We start from the raw sequence: 13,312 nt of genomic DNA, 5'->3' as shown, positions 1-13,312 counted from the left end.
GAAATAAATGCTTTCAAAATCTGTCCAAGTCAGAAAATAACAAAGAAAATATTTTTTCAGATGAAGACTTATTTAATTTATGTTCCATGAAGGCAAACAGCCTTCCAAAGTGCTGATATTCTAGGTGAAGTAGCAGCAGCATAGATCATGTGTGGAGTTATGTAATTAGACCTTGCCCTTAAACCTGAAAATCAATGCAATTGATTAACAGATATACTACAGGCAGAAATGGCAAATGAGATTGTAATTCTGGATAGCGTTAATGCTTTGAACAGCAAAGGTCTGAAACCAGAACCAGATTCTATATGTATGATGAGAAAAGAGAAGTGATCAAGGGCATGAAAAGAATACAGATAGTTTTTAGTATGGCTGTTTTCTTCCACGGATCAGATATCAACCACATATAAAGGTAATAAATAAGAATACAATTATGAAAAATAAATAAATAAATAAATAAATAAATATTGATGTAAGCACCTTGTTTATAAACACCCGTTGTGGTGTTACAAACGGAAGTATAAATACATCAGAAGAGCCCTGCTGGACCAGCATCCTGGAGGTCCAACAACAGGGCACAGAGGCTAGGGTTGCCCACTCTGGCTGGGAAGTACCTGGAGATTTTTGGGGTGGAGTTTGGGGAGGGAGGGGCTTGGGGAGCGGTAGAACCTTAGCTGGGTAAAATGTCATTGAATCCACCCTCCAAAGCAGCCATTTTTCTCCTGGGGAACTGATCTTTGGCACCTAGAGTTAAGTTCAAATTCTGAAAGATCTCCAGGCCCCAGCTAGAGGTTGGCCAACCCTCATAGAGGCCAAAGCCTTCCCCTGAATTAAGAATTACAAATGTTATGAAGCCACTTTATACCTTATATACTTGTCTATTAAGGTCAACATTGTCTGTTGGTGATGTTGGAGCTCTCTGGGGTTTCAGGCAGAGATTTCAGCTGATGGATATACCAGGGACTGAAATTTTGAATCTTTGTCTGCAAAACAGATGCTCTACAATTCACATTTTTAAGCTACATATTTGAATTTTACCATAACATTTTGTATCGTGTGTGCATATATTGTTTGAATAAAACACACAACATAGTTTTGACCCAAATCTGTTCTCGTGACAGTCATCATAGCAGCTTTTCAACACTGGATAGAATATGCTTGAAGCTGAATCCTTGAACAAATGATGGAGATTTTTTAGAGGCTTAGTACACTTACCAACAACAAATGCTAAAGTAGTGAAATTCACTTTAAGCTTGATTCACTAAAATTTATGCAAGCCTGAAGTATGACATTCAGACTAACAGCATAATCCTAAGAAAAGTTTGACTTTGTCCATTTGACCAAGTTTGACAGGCAGCCCATTCCTGAAGGGGGGGCATTTAGGCAGTGTCTGCCTCCACAGAGGCTTCCTGGGTGGAATAAAGGCAAAGAACGCCTGTTAAAAATTAAAAAGTGGGAAATAGCCCCATTGCTTTTAGCGAGGCTACACCAGCAAAATAGCTGACACAGCAATGCCGCAGCGTGAGGGGGCGTTCCCAGTGTGAACGGGGTTAGGAAGCTGCCTAAAAGCAGCTTCACCCCCAGAAACGCCCTGGGAATGCCTCCCAGGATACCAGTGCGGGGCGTTGTGCCATTGGAATGCTGCAAGAGGCTGTCACGGCATCCAAGTGCCATGCTGCCACTGGCATCCAGGAAGTCCGACGTAAATTCCCCCATGCCGGCGTAAGTGCCAGTTTATCACAGTGCAAAGGAGTACTGACACTGGTGCGGGGTTACACCTGCTTCTTTGGGCATTCCCCCCCCTTTCATGGTTGCACGCTAAGTCCATTAACTGCAATGAACATATATAGATAACTTTTATTAGGATGGTTCTGTGGGTAACTCCACCATATTTCAATAATTTAACCGTTCCAGGTTTTCGAAGAGCCTTTATGCTTGCTCGTCTGAATGCCATGCCTTCAGCAGTGCTAAATAGAAGGTATGGTGATTTACCCTACTCAGAAAGATTTTGTTCGTGTAACATGAAGAAAAGTAATATGCTTTCTCACATGATGCTGGAGTGTCCCCATTTCAAACTCAAACGTGACCAATGGATTACTCCTATTTTAACTAAACTACCTGCCACCGTAATAGCTGATAAAATAGTCCCTTTTTTGCTGGTGGATAGAGATCCAAGTATAACACTGGCAGTGGTAAAGTATCTCTCCACCGTATTTTCCTTAAAGAAATAGAAAAAACCCTCCCCATTAACTGCTCAAGGCCAGTGGGTCATGGGAGCTAGGAAGGAAAGGAAAGGTTCTGTGGGTATATGAACATGGCTAAATGATACCTTTCCTTTTATCCCTTTGAAGCTCCTTGATCCATTGATCTTGAGCAGCATATATCTAGTGTTTGAGGGATATAAGGACTGAATCAAATCTTGCCACTGACAATGTAGACTTGGGATCCCGATCGCTTAGTAGAAAAGGCATTATGTCAGACACACAGGCATTAGATTTGTATGTTTAAAGGGGAGAGATATAATGTGATTGAAGTTCCTCATAATAGTGGCATTCCAAAAGGGCATGAGCTAGTGAATCGATAGAGCCAGAAGAGCAAGGACAGGCCCTGTCTGGATATGGTATATTCAAAATTCTGCCTTGCATAACCATAGAGGGGTTAGTAATCAATTAGCTGAACAGAAGGCTCTAGAGAGATGAGGAGTTGTCAAATAATATGTATGAGCAGGCAAACCACGTGGTGGTGGTATTCCGAAGAACTGGGATGAACAAACGCGGCAAGCACGAAAAGTAGTGCTGTTATAATCAAGCTCTTTAATGCACTTTTTAACTTTGGTGAAAGCTTCAATTTTCCCAAGATCTAATAACATATCCTGCGAGAAGCCCAACAATGACAGTTTCTCATCTAAGTTTTTTTGCCATGAGGATTTAAAAGGGTCGGGCTTCAGAGAAGCTAGGAACCCCTCAGTGCTAAAGCACAGTTTAAGTTGTAGTTTAAAGGCGGCCAACCATGCCCTAGCTTCGAGTGACATTTGGCCAAACTCGGAATGAAGAGTAACACCAGCAACACATCGAAGGACGTTTAGGAGTTTTCATAAGAACTGAAGCAATGGACGATCTATAGATTCATTGACAGCTGTTATCCAGATGGCAACACCAAAAAGAATAATTGGGATAATTTTTAGATTAAAAGCCTGAATAGCCCATAAAATATATTTGCCACCTTTGGTGTGGAAAAAGTTGACAATAGCACCAACCCCAGGTTTAATTTTGTTGGATACTGCTTTTTGATGGGCATTCCAATTTAGGTTATGGGAAAAAAGAATGCCAAGGTAAACAAACTCCCTGACTTGGTCAACCTCAAAGCCGTCTAATACCCAGCGTAAACGAGGCATTTTTCTCAGTGAAGATCATAATCCTAGATTTATGATGGTTTTATTTTAAGATCTTCCCTAAAGCAGTACTCAGAAAAGGTTTGTAAAGATCTTTTCAAACCAATTCTTGTGCGGGACAGGAGAACTGCATCATCAGCATAGAGTAGAATTGGGGTGGGATGACTTGCAAGCTTTGGGGGTGGCAAGACTCTGAGAAATTGGTTGCCATATCGTTCAGGTATAGATTAAGCAAGAGAGGAGCAAGGAGGCAACCTTGTCTAACTCCCTTGGCCAGTTCAAAGGGCTCAGTTAGTTCTCCTGGATCGCCACAGTGAACCTGAGCTGTGAGGTCAGTATTAAATTGTTGAATGAGCCATAGTAACCTCCTATCCATAGTAGAATTTGATAGTTTCAACCATAGCCACTCCCTCGGGATGGTATCAAAAGCTCCCTTAAGATCCATAAAACCCGCATAAAGGGTACCATTTTGGGGGGAGGAATATTTCTCGGCTAAGTGACAGAGCACTAAACAATGGTCCGTAACAGACCAATCCCTTCTGAAGCCAATCTGCTCCCAGCCAAGGATGTTATTACTCTCAACCCAGTCCAACAGCCTCTTTAATAAGGAGGAGGAATACAATTTGCCTAAGCAAGACAAAAAGCTGATTGGACGATAACAGCTTGGCTCAGAAAGCTCATACCCTGCCAGAAAATATTTTTGTTAGTCTTTAAGGTGCTACTGGACTCTTGCTCTTTTCTACTACTGCAGACAGACTAACACGGCTACCCACTGTGAATTAGTTTGGGTCAGAGCGCTGACCCTTTTTGAAGATTGGGACGATAATAGTATGTCTCCAAGATTTTGGAATGGGCTAAATGATACAGTTGTTATGCTTCCTTATCTTCAGGACTACCTCTCCTGGTATATCCTCCAAAGGATATTGAGATCATCTGATGAGAACCTACTGGTGGTTCCTGGCCCTAGGAATGTGCGGCTATTCTCAACAAGAGCTAGGGTTTTTGGGAGGAGAGGGAGAAAAAGTTTTCTTTGGGCATCTTCACACATGCTGAATAATGCACTTTCAATTTACTTTCAATGCACTTTAACCAACTTTTGCAAATGGATTTTGCGGTTTCACACAGTAAAATCCAGCTGCAAAGTGCATTGAAAGTGCATTATTTGGCATGTGTGAAAGCACCCTTTGTCAACTCTCTACACTCCATGCATAATTTTATAAACCTCTGTTATGTCCGCAGTTGTCTCTTTTCTAAATGGAAAAGTCCCAGACTCTTCAGCCTTTCCTCATACGGAAGGAGCTCCAACCCCCTAATCATCTTGGTTGCCGTATTCTGTACTTTTTCCAGCTCTGCGATGTGTTTTTTGAGATAACAAAATAAAAATTAATTAAGGAATCAGGTCAAGTGTATGGCACCGAACATTGTTCTAACTGATAGTTGTTCCTCAGCTGCTCAATTGACCATTTCACAGCATGCTAAAAATCTGTGCAAGAGAAAACTGAATGATGGGTGATTTCAACATAAAGGACTTTTGCTTAATCTAAACCCAGTAGCAAAACTGACTAGGAATTTTTAAACATAGAAAATTTTTTTAACCATATAAAGCCCCACAATCTAAATTTCACAGTGTGGGGGGGAACCCCTTCTAAATTGTTATTTCTTGTGCAACAGAGGTGCTGATTTTTTGTCTTGTTGAAAGCCAATAATATCTTTATTTGGACTTTAAAGGTACATATTTCCTTGCACTGAAAGCAATGGTTAGCAGAATTGTCTAAGAATAAAACATTTACAACTTTATTGCTAAGATACACTGGGAGTTGTCCAAGGATATTTTACTGCCACGAAAACCACAATTACATAAATATAGAACTGCATTCTTTACAAACCCATGGATTACAAGCAATGCAACAGCAGAAATTTAATATGCATAAAAGTGTAAGGCAAAGGAAATGTAATGGTTAGACTGCAAAGGAATGCCAAAATAATGCAGGTAATTGATAACACAAAGTAAAGAAATGGACTATGAATAGGCTATAGGAATAGGAAGTGTGTCAAAAATGGCCTGGCTTTAGAGATCTAACCCTATACAGGGTGTAACTGCAAGAATCTGCTCATCTCAAATAGTAATACAGCAAACAATCTATAAGATTTCATTTTTCTAAACATTCCTCAGAATATCTCACTTTGTTAGACACTACTATACTTGACTGAATAGTAACCGGATAATTTAAGCAGGTCCATCTTCAATTATTGCCCAACGGAGGAACTTCATACAGAACAGACAAGACTCACTAACAAACCTGGTAGAGCCATTACCCTCTTTTATCGTATAATTTTGTATTGCCCAGGGTATGACCTATATCTCACATGACTAAAGCCATGGCTCAAGTAACAAAGGTTTAATTCCAAATATAGAAATAAAGTAGAATTTAAAATACATAGAAATATATACTACTACTACTACTACTTACTATTATTATTAATAATAATGGTGGTGGTGCTGGTGCTGGTAGTGATGATGATGCTAGCGGTGGTATTGATGATGATGATGATGATGATGATGATGATGATTCATGTAGCCTGATTTTAGGTCAAATGAATTGACCATTAAAGAAAGATCAGAAGGAGGTGGGGCAGAAAAACTAAAAGTTTCATTGAGAACTTTGCTTGTACAAAACTAATGCCATAAATATGTCAATCATTACAATTTTATATACTAAGTAAGTTATAAATGATACATTTTATGTCGTTAAAGCAGTAAAATAAGTTTAGGTTTGATAGGACAGTAAGTATTGCATATATTTCAATCCCCCCCCCAAAAAAAAATTGTTTTTTTCCAGGGGAAATGGAATCCCCGCCCCCCCCGCCCCCCGTGGCTAGAAAAGTTCTGGAAATTTTACATCTCTAGGTTTGCTCTGTTGTGATAGTGAAGTGTAAGATGTCTTGAATTACACTCAGGGGGGCCAAATCTCAGGGAAGAACACTCTTTCCCAGGGAAGGGGGTAATAAACTTCTTAAACTGCTAGTTAAGTAGAGATGAGTTTTCTGCAAGGAAATACCTATTTGCCCAACCACCAGGAAGGGCAATAAGGATGGCTATTTGGACTACCTGAGTAGGGGAATGCCCTCACAGACAAACACTCCCCTGCCCACTGTGACAGGCTCAATTTCCTGCAGCAGCCATTTGTAATTGGTTCTTAGGGTTGCCAACCTCCAGGTACTAGCTGGAGATCTCCTGCTATTACAACTGATCTCCAGCCAATAGAGATCAATTCACCTGGAGAAAATGGCGGCTTTGGCAATTGGAGTCTGTGGCATTGAAGTCCCTCCCAAACCCTGCCCTCCTCAGGCTCCACCCCAAGAGCCTCCCACTGGTGGCAAAGAGGGACCTGGCAACCCTATTGGTTCTACCTCCTGTGGCAGCCATTTTGTGGTTGGCTACATCTTCTGCAGCAGCCATTTTGTGGTTATGCCCACCATCACGTAACAGAATTCCAGAGGTGCCCTCAGGTTCAAAAAGGTTGGGGATCTATACTTTAGGGTATAATTTAGTCCACCATCTGAAGCTGCCATTTCCTCCACAGAAACTGATATCTGTAGTCTGGAAATCCTTTGTAATTGCAGGAGAATTCCAGGTTCTGCCTTAAGGCTGGTAACCCTACTCCACATTCTGGTTTGGATATGTGACTTAATAATGTGGCTGCCCCATCACATCTACTTTAACTGTGGGACAAAGGGATGGGTTATTTTATAGGAAACCACAATTTGGGGTATTTGTTTCATCATAATTTGCTGAGATTTATATTCGAGTTAACTAATAGAAGCATTCTAATGAATAAAACCACTTTGGCATCGCTCCCATACTGACAGCATGTTATTCCATGTTAGTAATAGTTTTGTCATAATGTTTTCTTGGCAAATATCTTTTTTGGGGAAAGGAGACAACAATCTGTTTGATAATTGTTGCAAATAGTGTTTATATAGAGAGAGGGGAGGGAGGGAGAGAGAGGAGGGATAGATTTTGGAACTATACATGATGCTTGGAAACATTGTCTCCTAGCCCAACTTCCTCTAAATTCTTCTCCTAGCCTTAGTCTTTTTATCTGTTTAGGAATCATTAAATAAATGTATGGAAAACCACAGTTTTGGTTTGTTTCATTTTTAAAGCCAACATAATTTTCTAATATGATGGGTAGTCTTACAAAAAGAAAGAATCCGTGGGATAAAGATGAATGAGATTCTATTTCTCTGAAGGGTTGTGCATGTTCTATGTCATTGAGGGGTTTGTCAATCAAGACACTGCCTTCTCCTTTACCCAGCATGCTCAGAATAGCTATTCTGTGCAACAAGTTTGAGTTTATTTAGGCATTAGTCATTGCTTGTGCTGGGAAGGCCTTAATCTTTCTCTAATATTTTCAGCGTGCTCTTGTACATTTGCTGAACAAGTACTGTAGCTGATAAAATTTGTGCTCTCCTCATCAATTCTCTTATGAATCAATGTTGCCTTGTAATCCATTAATTTTACAATTATATTTCTCTTTGGAGATAAGGTTGAAAATATTGCTTCTTAAGTGCTACTTCAGAAAGCAAGTATGCTGGGCTGGTGTTACTGATCATTGGAGCCTAGGATTTATTTATGATATTTCAGTTTCACTTTAATTGAGGTATCAATGGGTAACTGGAGCTATTCCTTATAAAGGTATTATGATAGTATGATCGGGGCTGAACTGCAATAGGTAGACCAATCAGCTACTTTTTATGCAATCTGTGGGTAAAAGTGTCACAGTTGTTTGAGGGAGAGGTGAAAAGGGGGGGGCAAATGTTCTTAGGAGCCAGCATGAGCCCACGCAAGTGCCCGTGCCTCTTGTACCATACAAACTGGCATGGGCACTAGCATAGGGCCACTTATGGCAGCCCTCTCTGGACCATGGCGGCAGTGCAGGGCTCAGGCGCTGGCGGGGTCTCCTACCAGCATTCTCCCAGTGCAAGTCCCTGCACCAGCAGACATGGAAGGTGTTCTCGGAGCGTTCCATGCTTGGAGCTGCCATGGGGTAGCTTTCAAACCCCTTTTCGCCCAGGAATGCCTCCTGGGATGGCAGCAGTCCTGTGCCACCTTTTTATGTGGCGCAGGCCCACTTTCCCCTATGAAAAAAGCCTTTCCCCCCACATTTTATTTTGGGGAAAAGCCTTTTTTCCCCTCTGCGGCAGCCAAGAAGCCTCTGAGGAACAAGGTGGTGCAACCCCCTTTGTCTCCCAATCTGAGGCCTTCAGATACAGCGTGGAATCGGGCACCACAGCAGGCGCCCCAGCGGACCAGGGGGCAATGGCGGGGCTTCACAATTTCTTTGGAGCTTTTTTCAGTAGTCCCTCAAATTTCCAGTTTTTCCATGAGAAAAATTGAAAAAAGACCCAGGGGAGGGATTAAAACTAGAAAACACCCAGAGAGAAAAAATGGTCCCCCTCTTTTTTTCAAATGACCTGCCTGCCATTTAAAATATATATATATATCCTGCCACTGCTCAGAACAGTGGTGAAAATGAGATCTGGAGGCAAGGAATCCCCCACACACAACTTGGAGCGGGCAACCTTGTCTATAAGCAATTGCTGCAAGCTGTCCTACCAAACCTGATGGTTGGTTCAGGGGAAAGAGAAACTATTTTCTCTTCATATTAGCAAGGAAGAGGGTCTTTCCTGTTTTTGGCCTGATGGATATTGGTCCTGGATATTGGTTTTATTTAAAATCAGGCCTGGTCCATGTGACTTGTCAGGCTGTCACCAGGGTGACAGGAATAGCACTAGTTGATAGACCATATAGGCTAATCGGCAAGAACTGAAGCATCGGGATGAAGGTCCATTCCCTAGCCAGAATATCATTAGCTTGTGTGGTCACCTAGTTTGGAAAGCAGTGTCCCTTAGTTAAAAGAGTATCATCATATGAAATCTGTTATTCAATGTTTATTGTTTTGAGGTCCATCTTTAAACCATCACTGCCTTCAATATCCTACTACAATATTCACACTATGCCTTTTAACAAAAGATACCACAGTACAAAAAGATATCGCTTCTGAAAACAGCCAATTTGTTTGTGCCCTTTGCCTTTCATTATAGAATTACAGGCACATTAGTCCTTATCAAAATAAATCATTATGTAATTACAGTTCTCTTCAAATTAGCTGGTAATGACATGAATTACGAATGTTCTTTAATTTCTTTGTTCAAGTTTGTTTTTCCTACCGTATTTTTGGAAAGCTGTTTAAGCCTTTAATTTTTTTAAATAACCCTGAGAAAGCAGGTGCAAAATAGTTGTATTCATTCCCATAACTTTCATGTCATTAAATAAATAAAAGAGGGAGGGGAGAGAACAAATGCTGTAGTGTTTAATAAAGGAATTGTACCATTCATTCTTATAAAAATATAACTAAAAATTGTACTTCTTAACAGATGCTTTCAAAGATTTAAAACATACTCAAAAATAAAAATTTTCAGTTACAGCTTAGTATTCAAAATAATTTCTATAGAACCTTTTAAGATCGTTTTTTAAAATGTCTCAATTAATTATTCTTAACACAAGTCTGATAAGAAAATAAATCAGGTTTTGTTTTAATGACAATAAGTGACATGCCTCTAGACAACGTATTTGAAGAAATGTTTCAAACAGAAAAATTTGGCATTTTGGAAATCAGAAATAATATGTGCCACATGTTACATTATCTGAAATCAATAAATACTTTGGATGTATAAGATGCACTTTCCATTCTATGGAAAATATTCATTGACTCTGTTTGCGCTTCAGTCCAATTGAAATATGTGACACAAGACAGTCACTTTTGGAGTTAATGGTCTTTTATGCATGGATCTCCCTGGATCTCCCTTTTATGCTGGATCTCCCTGCTTGGACCTGGGTTAATTGCACATAAAGTAACCCGGGTTGGAGGAAACTGTATGCATTGGCTTGAATGATCAGGGACGAAACTGTGTGCTAATCGAACCATGAATACAGAAAAGCAGTCTCCCAAGCTCAAATCAAGTCCCACCCCTTTAAATGCTACCCTGTAAATGGCTCACCGTGAGAGAAGATTTTCCTCCCCCCAAACTCAACTGCCGCATAAAAAAGCATTTTAAAAACAAAAAACTGAGCTACCTGAAAGAGGGGGGGGGGAAGATCAAACTCTCGTTTTTAGAAAGGCTGTTTTTTGCTCAGAAAGAGCTCCGAGGTAGCAGGAAGCAGGAAGCACTTGAATCCCCGCCTCTTTACACACTACTTTGTGATTGGCTGTGAGAGAAGCCAATCTTCTGTGTTTTCCCCAATGCAGTATGCACACTCTGTGACTCCGGACTAAGCCAGGATGAACGGTTTAATTCGGGCCAGAAGAGGAATGGGGAAAGCCGGTTTCGTTTTGTATCAAAACAGAGTTGAGCTTCCAAGGAATGAGATAGCATGCATACTGAAAAATTTGATCCTGGACAAAACGGGGAATAAAGGAAGTTCAAGCAACCATGCATAAATGACCAATATTTCAAATTCAGGAATTCAAGTGAAATAGATTTCTTTGATGAAATCTCAGTAGGGCTTTCAAGGAAGGTGATTTTATAAGATTTGCTAGGTTGTTCTCTGCAGTCTCAAGACAAACACTTACTCTTTTTCCAAACTTGCAAGCTACCACATCCACATCGATGGAGAGTTATGGTTTTAACTGGAATTTTAAAACACCTAGTATTGTAACCTGCCTTGAACCTTAAGGGAAGGCAATATAAAATGTATTAATAAACAATAACAAAAGCAAAGCAAAGCAGCATCAAATGAAGTTAGAAAAAGCACACCGAATGTCTCTGCAGCATCTCTTCCTGTCACAACAGGACAGAGAAAAGATAATATCTAGTGTGTTTGGTGCTTGCCTGTAGGTTGTGTACTTAACACTGGCCTGTTTTATATATACTGATCCCCCCCTTTAATTTGGATGTGATTAAAAATCACTGGCTATCATACTTTTATTTATCATACTATTCCTCCCAGGCGATCCAGGTGGTGTACATATTTTCCCTTCTCTTCCATTTTATCTTACAAATAATCTTGAGAGATAGGTTAAGCTGAGACAGGAGAAACTTCGCCAAGGTCTGTCAACAAACTTCATGGCTGAGCAGGGCTTTGAATTTGGATCCAGCAGCGTTCTAACCATTACACCACACTACCTATGGTAACAAGGAAGAATGCTTTCATCACAAGATATGCTTTAACTTCAAATTCCATGAAATTTTCTGTGAGGTTTGTAAAGATTATGCACTATGGATTTAAGACTGTATGTTAGAGCTTATTCTCTTAAAATAATAGTTAGATTCATGACCTTCTTTCACAAAGCTTTTTTTCTCTGACTGAGCTAGACTTCCTTCAAAAGATAAAAGTTTTTCTTGATCACGAACAGAAATCACTGGATCTAAACTAATATATTTGGCTGTTACTACACCATGTAGTTATTCGTAGGCTTATTAATTACTATGGGTTCCGCCTCTACTTGTTCTATTCACCAAACCTGTAGCTTACTGCATTTGCACTATTTACCAATAACCCAGACCAGGTTTTCCAGATACTTACATTTTTGGTACTACAACTTCCATTATCATCCTGAAACTGGTGGCCAATTTTGAAACTCCTAGCTTTGTTTTCTGATCAGTTATGCCTGAAATAGTCAACCTTAGTTTCCATTGCAAATAAGGCACACGGGGAAGCTTATGCAGAAAGCCGGGGCCAGGATGTCCTGAATTCCTTCATTTTTGTCACTGTAACTCCCATCATCATCCTGAAGTGGATGTCCAATTTTCAAATGCTTAACCTTTATTTTCTGATGAGTTATGCCTGCCGGATACAACCATAGCTTCCAATGCAAAAAGGATGGGGGTAGGGGGTTCTGGAGGTTACATGGGCCAGGATGTTCTGATTCCCTTCATCTTTAGCACTGCAATTCTCAGTTGGTGGCCAGTTCTGAGACTGCTAGCTGTATTTTTTTTGATAAATTATGCACACTGCAGATGGACACATCTTTTAATTATTTTAGATGTACACACCTAGCTGATTTGATTTTAATTAGTTCATGAAAAAGTATGATGCCATAAGTGACAGAGCAATGCAATACCTTTATAGTTGCTTTAAGAAAAATATATATAAGCCACCTGTTGGAGGGCAACAGGGTCTCCCCGCCCTGACACAGTTTTCTGTCCTAAGCATTACTTGGTTCTAGGATTCTTTTCATATAACTTGGTGTGACACTCTTTTTCCCTCACTCAGAGTCCCTACCACCTTCCACGCCTTCTGTCACACAGGTTCAGGATCACAGGTAGGTCAGGCATTCACAGTTTTTCACCCCTCTTGCCACTTTTAAAATATAGAGAGAGCCATGACCATTTCACATCCCAGGTCCTCTCTTTCCATCACAAAGAACTTAACCAGACTGGGTAGCCCAGTCCCCTATAATAATCACCCCTCATTCAGACACTGCACAGAGCCAATGAAGATGGAGGATTCAAAGACTTTCATTCACATGCTGCCACCATTTATTCATATCCTAATATACATATTTATGTATATGTAGAGATCTTAGCTTGGGTGTGTGCTTCTTTCCCTGAGACAACCAGTCCACAGGGTTAAAGAAACAAGGATTTAACTTTTATATATGGTTTGAACAAAACATTGGAGTAAATCAAGTAGAGGTTACGGAGTTGAACTTTTGAACTATTTCCCTATTCAGGCATTTGGGATTCTTTGTTACAAGTTGACCTTTTTCTAGTCAATGTTAAGCTGCTCTATCACAGCTTCACTCAGCCAGACTCACTCTGCACTGCCCTAAAAGCTGCATTCAACTGTCCCTTTCACCAACATATTCTGTTGCATCCCATTGGCCACTCTTAGCAAAAGGCAGAACCTAACCTGTC

Source organism: Euleptes europaea, chromosome 12 (assembly GCF_029931775.1).
Source record: "Euleptes europaea isolate rEulEur1 chromosome 12, rEulEur1.hap1, whole genome shotgun sequence".
Taxonomy (NCBI): Eukaryota; Metazoa; Chordata; class Lepidosauria; order Squamata; family Sphaerodactylidae; genus Euleptes; species Euleptes europaea.
Note: the sequence above shows the minus strand (reverse complement) of the source record.